Raw genomic sequence first — 16,220 nt, 5'->3', positions numbered from 1 at the left:
CTTTTTAGAAACCTAAATGATGTGATGAGTCAATGACACTTGACTAATAATAAACAGCAATTGATTCAATTCAACTTAGTAAACATTTGCTAATTTCCTGAGATATGCAAGAACAGAGCTAAGCACTAGAAATATCATAATCCATCAGAGCTAAAAGCAAATGTGCACAATGGTCTCATTTAATGAGGAAGGAAACAAGTCACCAGGGCAATAAACAAGTGATTACCCAGCATCATAAGGTAAAAATAGTGGCAGAACCAGGACTGGCCACCATCCTCCTGATGCTGGATGGAGAGCAACTTTGATTCATCTTCTCTGCCTGCGTGTACAAAGAGAGTCCTCATCTCCTCAAGTGCACACTCTTATAGGGACATACCAAACTGCAGCAAACACTGTTTTTCTTTTTTTTTGCTGTGGATCCACTAAAGTAGAGTCAATTCTACCTAATAATTTTATTCTCCAAAAAAAAACTAATAAATTAGCAGAAAAAAAAAAAGAAGAGAAAAGCAGGGGTTGTTATCTTTATTATTCTTAGCAAAAATAGAAGTCAGTTGGCGGACATAAGATTTTAAGTTGAGTTAGAATCTGAAGTAAATGCTATACCTCCTGCCTTCTTGCCCTGGAGCTGGGTGTCCCACCCATAAAAGGAATGAAACTTATTGTGAAGCAAAGTGAACCAGCAGGTGTTTCCCAATGAAGGTATCTTTACACAAAACTGCACAGGAAATCGGAATGAGCCTGGGGATTAGGCAGAAGGAACCAACCAGCACAGTTGGTCAAAGATCAAAAGAGCCCCATCACAAAAGCCAGTGACCTTCTTCCCCAGATGATCCTGAAGAAAACCCAGACTGAAACCAAATGCCAGAACAACAGAGTAATCAGAGTTTGTAGATTCACAAATTTCAGAAATGCAGGGCAAGGATGTATTTGAGGACATAGAGGGAATGAGTGGCCCTGTTGGCCTCAGCCCAGGTCTGCTGATCTCCACTGTCCTTCTCAGCAATGCCATCCTATGATCCATTCTTTTCTATTCTGTCCTATTCCATCCTGGCCTGGTTTCTTGCCATACCTTATCTGATTAATTCATTCTGCATATTTTAAAAAATGTATTTACCATTTTAACCAGTTTTAGGAGTATAATTCAGTGGTACTGAATTGTATGCTCACAGTGCTATGAAACTATCATCAATATCCACTTTCAGAGCCTTTCCATCATCCCAAACAGAAATTCTACACCCATTAAACAATGACACTCTATTCTGCTGCCCTCAATCCCAACCACCAGTATATTTTCTCTGAATTTGCCTTTTTCTAGGTACATCATATGCTAATTTTCTTTTTGTGTTTATTTCAGTTAGCATAATGTTCTCAAAATCCCTCAATGTTGTAGTATGTGTCAGAATTTCATTCCTTTTTAAAAAGCTAAATTATGTTCAATGGCAAGTATGTATCACACTTTGTTTATTCATCCATTGATGGACAGTTAGGTTACCTTCCACCTTTTATCTATTCTGCTTAAAAAATATATGAAGTGAAGTGAAAGTCACTCAGTTGTGTCCGACTCTTTGCGACCCTGTGGACTATAGCTGCCAGGTTCCTCTGTCCATTGAATTCTCCAGGCCGGAATACTGGAGTGGGTAGCCATTCTCTTATGCAGGGGATCTTCCCAACCCAAGGACTGAATCCAAGTCTCCCACATTGCAAGCTGATTCTTTACCATCTGAGCCACTAGGGAAGCCCAAGAATCTTGGAGTGGGTAGCCTATCCCTTCTCCAGCAGATCTTCCCAATCCAGGAATAGAACCGGAGTCTCCTACATAGCAGGTGAATTCTTTACCAGCTTAGCTACCAGGGAATACTAAAAAATATGGAAAGGACCTAAACAGACATTTCTCCAAAGCAAACACAAAGATAGTCAACAGGTACATGAAAATGTGCTCAATATCATTAATCATCAAGGAAATGCAAATCAAAACCACACCTCATACCTACTATAATGGCAATTATCAAAAATACAAAAGATAACTCAAATATCTATCTATAGATGAATGGATAAGGAAATTGCTGTGTGTGTGCATTGTATATATATATATATATATATATATATATATAGAGAGAGAGAGAGAGAGAGAGAGAGAGAACGAAATATTATTCATCTATAAAGAAGAATGAAATCCTGCCATCTGTGACATGGATGGACCTTGAAGGCATTATGCTAATTGAAATAAGTCTGACAAAGAAAGACAAACATCATATGATTTCACTTATATAAAGAATCTTAGACAAATAGAAAGAGGCTCAGAGATACAGAGAACAAATTGGTGGTTACCAGAGATGAGAATTGGGGAGGTGGAGAAATGGAAGAAGGTGGTCTAAGCAGTAAAAAAAAATAATAAAATAAAATAGTTTAACTTTTTTTTTTTAAGATAACAAGTGTTAGTGAGATGTGAAGATAAGGGAATCATTGTACATGGTAGAAATGTAAATTGGTGTAGCCACTATGGAAAACAGTATGGAGGTTCCTTAAAAAATTAAAAATATAACTATCATATGATCTGGAAACCTCTGCTCTGAGTATAAATCTGAAGGAAACAAAATCAGGATGACAAAGAGTTATTTGCACCCCTATGTTCACTGTAGCATTTTTCAAAATAGCCAATAAACAATGTTAAGTGTCCATCAACAGACAAATGGGTGAAGAAGATACATATATACAATGGAATATTATTAAGTCCCCAAAAAGAAGGAAATTCTGACATTTGCAATGACATGGATGGACTTTGAGGGCACTATGCTAAGTAAAACAAATCAGACAAAAAAGACAAATAAGTATGATCATGCTTATGCATATGGGATCCAAAAAAAAAAACAAAAGCTGAATTCATAGAAACAGTAGAATGGTGGTTGCCAGGGGCTGGAGCTAAGGAGAATGGAAAGACTCTGGCTGGAATACACAAACTTCCAGTTATAAGATAAACAAATTCTTGGGATGTAATACACAGCATGGTGATTATAGCTAACATAACTATATATTTGAATGTTTACAAAACAATGTATCTTAAATGTTCTCACCACCACAAAAAGAAAAAAAGGTAATTATGTGAGGTGATGGGGGTGTAACTAACCTTATTGTGGTAATCATTTTGCAATATACACATGTATCAAATCATCTTGCTGTATCAAATCTCACTTTAAGATCAAACTTACACAATATTACAGATCAATTATATCTCAACAAAACTGGAAAAGATCATCATAAGTGGGATAAGTGATATGAAAACCTAAAAACGTTAGCGTGAGGTTCCTGAGAAAATGATGTTTAAGTTGAGTGCTGGAAAATAACCAAAGCAGTGGTCATTAAACTGTGGCCCACAGTTAAATCCATCACCCTCTACTTTTATAAGTAGTTTTCCTGAAATACAAATATTTTGACCAGATTACATACAACCTATGGTTACTTTCATGATTTAAGAGCAGATGTGAGTAGCTGTGACAAGGACCCATATATGGTTCACAAAGTTAGAATGTTATTATCTGGTCCTTTACAGGAAGTATGCTAAAAACTCACCAAAAGTCACTGAAGAGGAGATGCTGATTAGATGGGACGTGTAGAAGGAGAGGACACGGCATGTGCATCAGCCCCGAGAAGAAGGAGCACACAGCAGTCACAGAACTTGGCATAGTTGTGTTAGTTTCTAGGGCAACTGTGACAAATTATCATAAATTTGGTGGCTTAAAAGAGAACAAAAATTTATCTCCAGAGACTAGAAGTCTGCAATAAAAGTGTCAGCAGGACTGGTTCCACCTGGAGGCTCCGAGTGAGAAATCATCCCATGCATTCATCCAGACTTCTGATGGCAACTCTTGGCATTCTTTGACTTCTAAATTCATCACCCCAATCTCTACCTCCATCTTCACATGTCCTTCTCCTCTTTGTGTCTCTCTGTCTTCTCCTTTTCTGTCTCTTATAAGGATCCCTGTCAGTGCATTCGAGGCCCACCCTATCTAGGATAATCTCAGTTCAAAATTCTTATTACTCCCCATGATATTCACAAAGAGCTTTAGTTCAAATAAGCTCACTTTCTGAAGTATCAGGTGAGTCCACACTAGAGTAGGCAAAGAGCACATGAAGTCCAGTGTGATGGAAAGTGAGATGAGAGATGAAGAATGTCAGGTGACGAACCTAGAGAAACTGACAGGAATCAACTCTCACCAGCCCTTGAAGAACATGCCAGTGATCAAGGAGATTCCTGTAAACCTTGGAAGGAGGGGGAGCAAGAATATTACTATGCAATCTAACACAAGATCTTTTAAAAAGTTCATGTAAAAGATCCTGTTTTAGTTATCAAGTCAGTTCAGTCGCTCAGTCGTGTTCGACTCTTTGTGACCCCATGAATTGCAGCACGCCAGGCTTCCCTGTCCATCACAAACTCCCGGAGTTTACTCAAACTCATGCCCATCGAGTCGGTGATTCCATCCAGCCATCTCATCCTCTGTCGTCCCCTTCTCCTCCTGCCCTCAATCCCCCCCAGCATCAGGGTCTTTTCCAACAAGTCAACTCTTCGCATGAGGTGGCCAAAGTACTGGAGTTTCAGCTTCAGCATCAGTCCTTCCAATGAACACCCAGGACTGATCTGCTTTAGGATGGACTGGTTGGATCTCCTTGCAGTTCAAGGGACTCTCAAGAGTCTTCTCCAACACCACAGTTCAAAAGCATCAATTTTTCGGCACTCCGCTTTCTTCACAGTCCAACTCTCACATCCATACATGACCACTGGAAAAACCATAGCCTTGACCAGATGGACCTTTGTTGGCAAAGTAATGTCTCTGCTTTTTAATATGCTATCTAGGTTGGTCATAACTTTCCTTCCAAGGAGTAAGAGTCTTTTAATTTCATGGCTGTGATCACCATCTGCAGTGATTTTGGAGCCCAAAAAAATAAAGTCTGACACTGTTTCCACTGTCTCCCCAACTATTTCCCATGAGGTGATGGGACCAGATGCCATGATCTTAGTTTTCTGAATGCTGAGTTTTAAGCCAACTTTTTCACTCTCCTCTTTCACTTTCATCAAGAGGCTTTTTAGTTCCTCTTCACTTTCTGCCATAAGAGTGGTGTCATCTACACATCTGAGGTTATTGATATTTCTCCTGGCAATCTTGATTACAGCTTGTGCTTCTTCCAGCCCAGCATTCCTCATGATGTATGCTGCATAGAAGTTAAATAATCAGGGTGACAATATATAGCCTTGACATACTCCTTTTCCTATTTGGAACCAGTCTGTTGTCCCATGTCCAGTTCTAACTGTTGCTTCCTGACCTGCATACAGGTTTCTCAAGAGACAGGTCAGGTGGTCTGGTACTCCCATCTCCTTCAGAATTTTCCACAGTTTATTGTGATTCACACAGTTGAAGGCTTTGGCATAGTCAATAAAGCAGAAATAGACATTTTTCTGGAACTCTTGCTTTTTCGATGATCCAGTGGATATTGGCAATTTGATCTCTGGTTCCTCTGTTTTAGTTGGATAAGCCTTAAAAGGACTCCAGAAACACATTTCCCACTATGTTTTCCAAATGGTCAGATTAATGAATAGCAAAAGTATGTTTGGCAGAAAAATTAATATTTGAATCACAAAGTCTTAGATTAAAGCCATCAGGGTCTTTGAAGTGTAATGTGAGTATTGTGGACACTATTTTTATCTAGTAATTCACATTGTCTCTTATTTTAAGATTCATTTGTCAAAGACTGACTCATTTAGACACATGTTCTCAGGCTTGCCCTCCTTCTTCCCCAGGACTGAGGCCATGTTGACTCTATCTGTTCTACCCATATCATTCATTACTGCCAAGCATGACCCTTGAAGGAAGGTCTTAAAGCTGTGTCCATCCCATGCTAAGAACACTGCCTCAGGTCTCAGCCATCACTAATTCAGCTTCACCTTGTCTCTAAATTTGGTAACTCCACAGCTTCCTTCACTTTGCAGACTCTGTCTGCTCCTTGCAAGTGCAGTTCTGGTGGTAGGAATCCTGCCTTGCTTCAGGGAATGAAGTTCTGAGCTGATCATTTTTTTTGTATACTGCCGGCTCAATGTTAGATTCCTGCCTTACTTTCCATCAGTATCCCATTTAGGTTTGCAAGGATTATTAATGGCAAGATTGTTGCTGGGTTCCTACCATCATCTGATAAGCTTCTGCAGCAGGTGCAAATGGTAGGCCACAGATCAGAGGCAAGAAATGTTAACTCCAATTCTTTGTGTGTGTGTGTGTACTCAGTCATGTCCATCTTTTTGCGGCCCCAGGGACTGTAGCCTGCCAGGCCCCTCTGCCCACAGGATTTTCCAGGCAAAAATCCATTTCTTGTTAAATTGAACTTAATGTCTCTTCTGAACCTTCCTTCATTGTGGTGAAAGCTGAACTTACTCAATTCAGGATGTCCCAAACATCCTTTCCCCCAAGGCTACTTGGGACCATGACATAAGTGGGGAGGGAACTGGTAAGGGCCATGGTTCTGTATCTGTGTCGGCATCCTTGGAGATAACTTATTCCAATCCTCTGCAGATCTGGCTCTGCTGACTGTGGCCTCCCCTTGATCCAAGCCATATCTATGCCAGTCTGTGATCTGCGGCATTTGGTGGTTCAATCTAGAAACTTCGTGCAGTCATTTCTGCTCCATTGTTCCTACGTCATTCCAGGTACAAGGGATTGCTCAGCTCTTACCTGCTCCCTGGGGTTTATGCAGAGATGGCGCAAGTACATCCTTGCTTTCGGATTCCTCAGATCCCTCTTGTGATCTTGTGATCCCTCTCTACCTCCAGCTCAAAACTCAGAGGAGGGGAACATAATGTGAGGTCTTGCCCCAGGGATCGACCCAAAATCAAGTCTGTTTCTTCACTACCACCCTCTAGTCAGGTGACAATTTGATCTAGTCTCAGAGATAAGGAAACTGAATATGTGACTAACTGTGCTTTTCTAGGTTTCCTTTTTTTCTTTTTTAATGTTATACTTGAACCTTGGCTTTGGAAACTCCAAAGCCAGAAATACTACTCTTTTATTTTCTAATTCTGCTGCCCCACCCACTTCTTTGAGAGTAGGAGAGGTAAAATATTCTAGCTGTTATGTAAATGGAAGAAGGGCTCTGAGGTAAGAGAAAGTAAAGGGGGGACATCAATTAATATATCCAAGTAATATCCCACTGCTTTCTCCTTATGTGAAGTGCTTGTGGAAATACACATACTCTCAAAAAATGGAATCCAATCTGCATTGCTTCTTCTATCATCCATTCAAGTATTCTTTCACTCTCTACTCCTTTGATCCATGTATATTGAGCCCAGTGATATGTCAGGGATTTGCCTGGCACTCGGGATACAGAGGTGACTCCAAACACAAGGATGCTTTCGCAAAGGAGCTCTCTGTTTAGCTCAGGGCTACTCGGTCTGGTCACTACTGACCTTTGGGACCGGACAGTCGTGGTGAAGAGCTCTCCTGGGTCCTGCAGGATGTTCAGCACCATCCCAGCCTCCACTCACTACATGGAAGCAGCAGCCCTCAGTGTGACAATCAGAAATGTGTGGAGACACTGCCAAAATCCCTTGGGAGGAAAACTTGCCCTCAGCTGAGAATCACTGCTCTAGCAGGAGAAACAGGCACATAAATTTATAATACAGTGAGGTCAATGCATGGATATAGGCACACACAGGTTGGCATGGAATCCTAAAGAAGGCGTCCAGGCCACCCTGGGGTGAGCTGAGGTGAAGTGAGATAGTGATGCCTCAGCACCTAATGTTCTGAACCACAGCCCACGTTGTCGTTCTGCATTTCTGCTCTGTCATTCACCACTTGCTTACTCATTCAATAAATATTTCTGAGAATTGATTCTAGGAGCTACACACTGGACATGCACAGATTAATAAGATACGGCCCCTGCCTGCACAGAGACCATGCATTATTACAGTTAAGACAATAGGCTCTAGCATCAGCGTTCTTAATTTCAAACTCTAATTCTAACACCAGCTCTGTGACATCAGGCAAGTTACTTAACCTCTCTGATCTGCACTTTTTAATTATTTCCAATGAGGATAATAACGGCAAGTACCTCTTAGAGTTAATGAGCTTAAATGGGATAATTCTTGTAAATCTCTTAGCATCTGGTCTGGCAGATGGAAAGCATGGAATAAATGTTAGTTTTTATCACTGACTGTCCACGTTATATATTATTGTGGGAAGGTCTTGTTTCAAGCTATGGCCTCTCATCAGTGCCAGTACAGTTAATTGGACTATGTCTGGCCTTGTCCTGATATGTGACGGGCAGAGATGCAGTTATCTTGTCCATCATTGGATTTCTATTAGAATATCATTAAGATTAAAAGTACTATAAAATCTTAATTAGGACATTAATTTCCACTGTAATAAATTAAATTTTCAGGTCAACAGCCATAACTGTAATAAACAAATAAGAAAAAAAAAGAAGAAAAAGGCTGAAAACAAAACCACAGAGTTTCAGATTTTAGCCTTATTTCTCAGTTGATATTTTCAGTTAAAATTTGCTTTTCTTCAATTTTAATACACAAACATTAGCTTGGAGACTCTATCTTCTCTTCAGCTTTACACAATTCCTAGAGCATGTTTGAGCATAACAATTACCCCAGCATAGAGAACCTTGGGGATGGTTTAATAACAGTCTTCAAATACATGAAAAGTTATTATACGGAACATGATGACCAGCTGTTCCCTACTTTCACAGAGGACTAAGAAAAATAAATAGGCTGAAAATTACAGTGGCTGACAATTTGAGGTGGATTCACTAAAGAACTTTGCAAAGTATAAAGTCACTGTAGAAAACCTAAGAAAAGAGGTTAGGAAATGTGGTATAGCAAAAAGTACTTGAGAGAGATTTCAGGGGATGCAGTTTCTTATGCCAGATTGAAACCAATGACTTTCTACAAAGTTCCAAGCTTCTGATGCTATTTTTTAATCCACAGAATCTTCCACATGTTCCTTACAGAGGGGTCATAGCATAGTCTGAATTTCCCCACCACTCAACAGCCATGAATACAAATGAGGTTATTTTAGAACAGAAGTCCTCAAGTGGGGGTGGTTTGGGCTCCCGGGGGTCACTGGGCAATGACTGAAGACATTTAATTATCATGACTGGAGAAGGTCAGGGATGCAGCTAAAAGTATAGGATACCCTCCCCTCAATGCACATGCATACTACAAAGGATCATCTGGTTCAATGTGTGAATACTGCCAGGATTGAGGAACCCTACTCCAGACTAAGAAGCTAGCTTTCTCAAGTTTGTGCACCTACTTATTTAAGCCTATATCTAATGTCCAGGTTTTGCCAGGTAATTTGAGAGCCTTTGGGTACCATAGGGATTGTTATTCACTAGTGTTTCTAGCTTTCTGTCTCCTGCGTCATGGTAGGGCTGCACTTTCCGGCTTCTTTTGAAATTATGGATAGCCACATGACTTGCTTAGCTACTAAAATCTCAGTGCAAGTGACATGCTTCCCTTGTAAGGCAGATGGGTAATTGACTGTGTTCTTTCTACTGCTGTTGCAATCTTGGAAGCCCAGGTCATGGTCACAGTGAAGTCCATCCTGCCAGTTTCCCTAGTCACTGTGATGAGCAGTGCCCCCTACTGACCTGGTTGGACATGTTAGAAGGAAACTTTCCCCGTAGTTGGGCAGATCCAACATAGGACTATTACAAAGATGCAAAATATGATTAAAAGAGCAATATGTTAGGAGTGTAGGTCGTCAAGTCAAATCTCCTTCACTCAAACTTACCTCTACTGCTTACTAGCTGTGTGATCTTGTGTAAGTTATTTAACTGTTCTGCCTTCCAGTTTTCTCATGTGTAAAATGGGGTAATAATAGCATCTTCCTTTGACATCAAATGGGAACATGAACACAGAGCACTTATTAAAGTGTTTACTCATTTTCCTAAGAACTTCTTAAATATTAAGTCATTTATTTCTCATAACAGCTGTGTGAGATTATTATTAACTTTTCCCCCATTGTACAGATAAGAAAACTAAGAATTTAAGTGACCTGTCTATGCACACAGAATTAGTAAATGACAGAGACAGTATCCAGCCTGAGGTTGTTTGGATACAGAGTCCATGCAATTAACCATGACACAATTACATGATGATGAAGATGATGTCATTTTCTTAAAAATACTCTCTGTTGGACCACATTTACAGATTAGCATAAGGCTCAGACTCAATCATCAGAGAGTTCACAGATGATTAGGGGAGATAAGACATGAACTTTAAAAATGCCCACACAAGGTAAAATGCGGTAAGTGCCATAAAAGAGATAAATACTTGGCAATTTTATTAAATCTCCCATTTAACCCTCAGTTAACCTGAAAATTCAATTAACCAGAAGTATTACCCATATGTTGCCATTAATCAAGGTTTTATAGTATCAGTTGAACTCATTTAACCCTAATAAGCAGATGATTGCATATGGATTGCAAGAGGATTTAGAAGCACAATAACTCAGAAATCAGCTCCATGGCTAAGTGCTTTCCTAAAAGCAAAGGGAACACTCCTGAGCAGAAAGGGAGAAAAGGAGAAAACAGTAAATGTTTAGCACAACGCGGTAATGAAGGGGAGACAATGCTGGCTGGTGGAAGACTAAGCAGGTCAGAAGAGAAAGAAACAGCCCTTGGCATCACTGATGCTATCTGGGTAACGTCTGTCAGAACAGATGGCCCTGCTTTTCCAGCAGACAGTCCAAAGGACAGTAACTGGTGAGGCAAGGTGTGCCTCTCCATATAAAGCCAATTGTGCAGGAGGACAAATCGGCTCTTCTTGAGCCCCCGAGCAGGATTATAAAGAACGTAAAAGACAATGAGATTTAGGACATGGACAGATGAACCACAGAAAATATTATGATGCTTCCCTTTAAAAAACAACCTCCTCTCCTTCCAATCTGGGAAAATCTAATTCATCCTTCAAGACCCAAGTCAAATGCCCTGGAAACTGTTCTCTAAATGTTTCGGAAAGAATTATGTTGTTTCTGTTTCTGTATTCAGGTGGTTCTTTATTTTTGTCTTCTTTATACCAGCTTCCACATGGCAATGTATGAATAGGCTTCTCTAGGAAGGAGAAAACAAGGTAGTCCTGAGAATTATAGAAAGTTTCATCATGATCAATGTATATACCACCTAATGCAAAGGTCTGGAACATTTCTCTCTCTCTAGACAACCATGTTCCTTTTCTAGATTTTTGAGCCACATGTCAATGCTTGTGAATTAGTAGTACTTGGTAAGCATATATCTCAATGTGAAAATTAATTTTATGATATTCCTTCCTCAGTTTTCTTAAATAATGAAATGGGATCATACCCCAAGCCAAGTCCTGAGCAGATAAGTGAAGATCTGTTAGTAGGAGACAGAGAGGGAGTAGGGTGCAAAGTTCAGATTTCAGTTATGAGTAAGACCAGTTGTGTTGACACGTGACAGTAACAAACCAAAAATTCACTGAAATCAACCTATTTCCTCCAGTTTGAGAGCAAACCAGTTCATGCTGATGACGGAGTTGTAACAGTCTCCTTAAAGATGTTTTCTGAAACAAAAGGCAAAGGAGAAAAGGAAAGATATACCCATTTGAATGCAGAGTTCCAAAGAATAGCAAGGAGAGATATGAAAGCCTTCATCTGTGATCAATGCAAAGAAATAGAGGAAAACAATAGAAAGGGAAAGATTAGAGATCTCTTGATAGAGATTCCAAGGGAACATTTCATGCAAAGATGGGCACAATAAAGGACAGAAATGGTATGGACGTAACAGAAGCAGAGATATTAAGAAGAGGTAGTCAAATGGGCCTTAGAAAGTATCACTATGAATAAAGCTAGTAGATGTGATGGAATTCCAGTTGAGCTATTTCAAATCCTGAAAGATGATGTTGTGAAAGTGCTGCACTCAATATGCCAGCAAATCTGGAAAACTCAGCAGTGGCCACAGGACTGGAAAAGGTCCATTTTCATTCCAATCCCTAAGAAAGGCAATCCCAAAGAGTGCTCAAACTACTGCACAATTGCACTCATCTCATACACTAGTAAAGTAATGCTCAAAATTCTCCAAGCCAGGCTTCAGCAATACGTGAACTGAGAACTTCCAGATGTTCAAGCTGGTTTTAGAAAAGGCAGAGGAACCAGAGATCAAATTGCCAATATCTGCTGGATCATCAAAAAAGCAAGAGAGTTCCAGAAAAACATCTATTTCTGCTTTATTGACTACGCCAAAGCCTTCGACTGTGTGGATCACAATAAACTGTGGAAAATTCTGAAGGAGATGGGAATACCAGGCCACCTGACCTGCCTCTTGAGAAACCTGTATGCAGGTCAGGAAGCAAGAGTTAGAACTAGACATGGAACAACAGACTGGTTCCAAATAGGAAAAGGAGTACATCAAGGCTGTATATTGTCACCCTGCTTATTTAACTTATATGCAGAGTACATCATGAGAAACGCTGGACTAGAAGAAGCACAAGCTGGAATCAAGATTGCTGGGAGAAATATCAATAACCTCAGATATGCAGATGATACAACCCTTATGGCAGAAAGTGAAGAGGAACTAAAAAGCCTCTTGATGAAAGTGAAAGAGGAGAGTGAAAGAGTTGGCTTAAAGCTCAACATTCAGAAAACTAAGATCATGGCATCTGCCCATCACCTCATGGGAAATAGATGGGGAGACAGTGGAAACAGTGTCAGACTTTATTTTTTGGGGTTCCAAAATCACTGCAGATAGTGACTGCAGCCATGAAATTAAAAGACACTTGCTCCTTAAAAGAAAATCTATGGCCAACCTAGATAGCATATTAAAAAGCAGAGACATTACTTTGCCAACAAAGGTCCATCTTGTCAAAGCTATGGTTTTTCCAATAGTCATGTATGGATGTGAGAGTTGGACTATAAAGAAAGTTGAGCACTGAAGAATTGATGCTTTTGAACTGTGGTGTTGGAGAAGACTCTTGAGAGTCCCTTGGACTGCAAGGAGATCCAACCAGTACTTTCTAAAGGAAATCAGTCCTGAATATTCATTGGAAGGACTGATGCTGAAGCTGAAACGCTAATACTTTGGCTACCTGATGTGAAGAGCTGACTCATTTGAAAAGATCCTGATGCTGGGAAAGATTGAAGGCAGGATAAGGGGACGACAGAGGATGAAATGGTTGGATGGCATCACAGGACTCAATGCATGTGAGTTTGAGTAAGCTCTGGGAGTTGGTGATGGACAGGGAAGCCTGGCATGCTGCATTCTGTGGGGTTGCAAAGAGTCGGACAACTGAGTGTCTGAACTGACTGACTGAATCCCACTCACCTGGAGTTAGGTTTCCCTATTCCAATATCTCATGACATTTTGTACCTCCAGTTTGGGACTTGTTTTTTGCTATGGCCAAGTCTGCCTCCCCAACAAAACTGTGGCCCTTGTTTGCCTGAGAATTAAACTTTGCTTGTATCTCTTGAGCTTAATTGCAAAGATGACCTTGTCATTCAGTTTTTTTAGTGACAACCTAAGAGCTAGGTCAGACCTGTCTTCTCTTTCTAGAGAGCAATGAAGGTGTTCATTCTTATACACAGGAACGCATGTGAGTTCATCCATGTCTTCATTAGAATCAAGGAATCAAGGGTGTTGTCTACTGTGGTTATCTCTTTATTCTTAGTGGACTCTAAAATCACTGAGGCCAGAAATACTTTAAGAAGTGTTAAAGAATAAATTTTAGCAAACCTGAGGCCAACTTTTACCTTGCAGCATCATTTCTTAGCCACCCTCCTAAACAAATTTCATCCAAGTAATGTTGCGAATATGTGGTCCTGGATGACTACTGATTAAAAGAATTCCTGGATGGGCATCTCCCTTCTGAAACTTGTAATAGGCATATACCAAATGTTGCAGATGAGACTTAAAGCAGATCAATAATTTTTCTTTTAGTGTGTGTCTGTGTGAGCGTATGTGTGTGCAACATTAACAACTCAGAGTTGTTTCTGCTTCTTACAATACCATCTTCACCTTTTCATTAAAAGGATTTTTATTACCAAGCATTCATTTCACTCTATTAAATGCTCAGTAATGTAAACTGATATTTCAGTTTAGGTATAAGAAACCTAGACAGCATATTAAAAAGCAGAGACATTACTTTGCCAACAAACGTCCATCTAGTCAAGGCTATGGTTTTTCCAGTAGTCATATATGGATGTGAGAGTTGGACTATAAAGAAAGCTGAGCACTGAAGAATTGATGCTTTTGAACTGTGGTGTTGGAGAAGACTCTTGCGAATCCCTTGGACAGCAAGAAGGTCCAACCAGTCCATCCTAAAGGAGATCAGTCCTGAGTGTTCTTTGGAAGGACTGATGTTGAAGCTGAAACTCCAATACTTTGGCCACCCAATGCGAAGAGCTGACTCATTTGAGAAGACCCTGATGCTGGGAAAGATTGAGGGCAGGAGGAGAAGTGGACGACAGAGGATGAGATGGTTGGATGGCATCACCGACTCGATGGACATGAGTTTGGGTAAACTCTGAGAGTTGGTGATGGACAGGGATCCCTGGTGTGCTGTGGTCCATGGGGTCGGAAAGAGTCAGACACAACTGAGCGACTGAACTGAATAATGAATCTTACACCATGTTTCCTGTCGGGACATACAAAATCAAGCTGGTACATAATGCGACCTTAAATTCTTAAAAATAAATAAATAAAGAAGAAGAAATTCCTTCCCCTTGTATTACTTTCCAATGTGTATTTCTACATGCTGTGTGTGTTATAATTCCCACTATAACTGTGAGGGGATAATAGTAAACAACAAGCATGACATTCTTTGGTAGGCAGCCCTGGGGATAAGACCTGTCAATCCTTAAATAGGATAATAAGCTGGAAAAATTCACTTGGAGATTAAGGTATTTATCTTTTCATTCAACAAATATTTAGTAGTGCACCATCATGTAAAGGGAATCCAACAAGGCCTTGCTCCTATTCTGTGGCACGTGCAATTCAGAGCTAGAAACTGCCAAATTAATTAATCTTCTTTCCTCTTACATTTTGCAGAAATGATAATTGAAGTTCAATTTTTGTGACTTGCCCAAAATCTGTGTCCAATGAATAATAAAGGCAAAACATTGGATAGAGGGAGAAGTAATCACTTGAAACATGTTTGGTACAGTTATTTCTAACATTAATATTATGAGTACTATAGTTAAATTTGTCTTCATCACCTCTAATAATTTCCTTCTATACTCTGCCCACTGAACTCCTCCAAGGAGTATTTTAAATAGATTACCAAAAAATGTTCTAAGTACCATGATTGTGTGAGGAGTTTTATAGAATAGTATCCAAGAAGGAAATAGAAATTAGTCCATAGAAAATCATTAAGAGACTATGGTTTCCACTTATGGTTAGAGGGGTGATTCTGGTATTGGTCGCAAAGGAATTCAGACAAGCCTTCCTGGTGAGGATAGTCAGAAAATATGGGCAAGGTATGAAACTGTCTCCTTAAAGGCATCAGAGAGGTAGTAGTGTTGTGAAAAATTATTAGACCAAGGTCCTGAAGAAGGAAATGCAGAGTCAGATATTTAGCGTCAATTTGACCATAGGATATTTACAAATTGGAATAGACATTAGAGGCCGAGTATTACTTTTGACAGCCCCTGGAATGTTTTCACACGGAAAACCCAAACTAACCTATGAGTAACACAATGAGTATAGCATGTCCACAGGCAGAAACTCAGTATTTTTTTTTAATTTATTTTTTTAAATTTTATTTTATTAGTTGGAGGCTAATTACTTCACAACATTTCAGTGGGTTTTGTCATACACTGACATGAATCAGCCATAGAGAAAACACCAACAACAGACAGAAAATAAAATTTAAACACAATTATAATACCTTTAAGAATTTTATACTTTGGCCACCTGTTGTGAAGAACTGACTCATTTGAAAACACCCTGATGCTGGGAAAGATTGAAGGCGGGAGGAGAAGGGGACGACAGAGGATGAGATGGTTGGATGGCATCACCGACTCGATGAACATGAGTTTGGGTGGACTCCGGGAGTTGGTGATGGACAGGGAGGCCTGGCATGCTGCAGTCCACTAGGTTGCAAAGAGTCAGACACGACTGAGTAACTGAACTGAAAACCTTGTAATTATTCTAATAAACTATATCCAAGATCAATACTCTGGAAATCATAAATCAGTGATTCTCAAAGCATGGTTTTG

The sequence above is a fragment of the Muntiacus reevesi genome, chromosome 1 (assembly GCF_963930625.1).
Source record: "Muntiacus reevesi chromosome 1, mMunRee1.1, whole genome shotgun sequence".
Lineage (NCBI taxonomy): Eukaryota > Metazoa > Chordata > Mammalia > Artiodactyla > Cervidae > Muntiacus > Muntiacus reevesi.
This window is presented reverse-complemented; position numbering follows the sequence as displayed.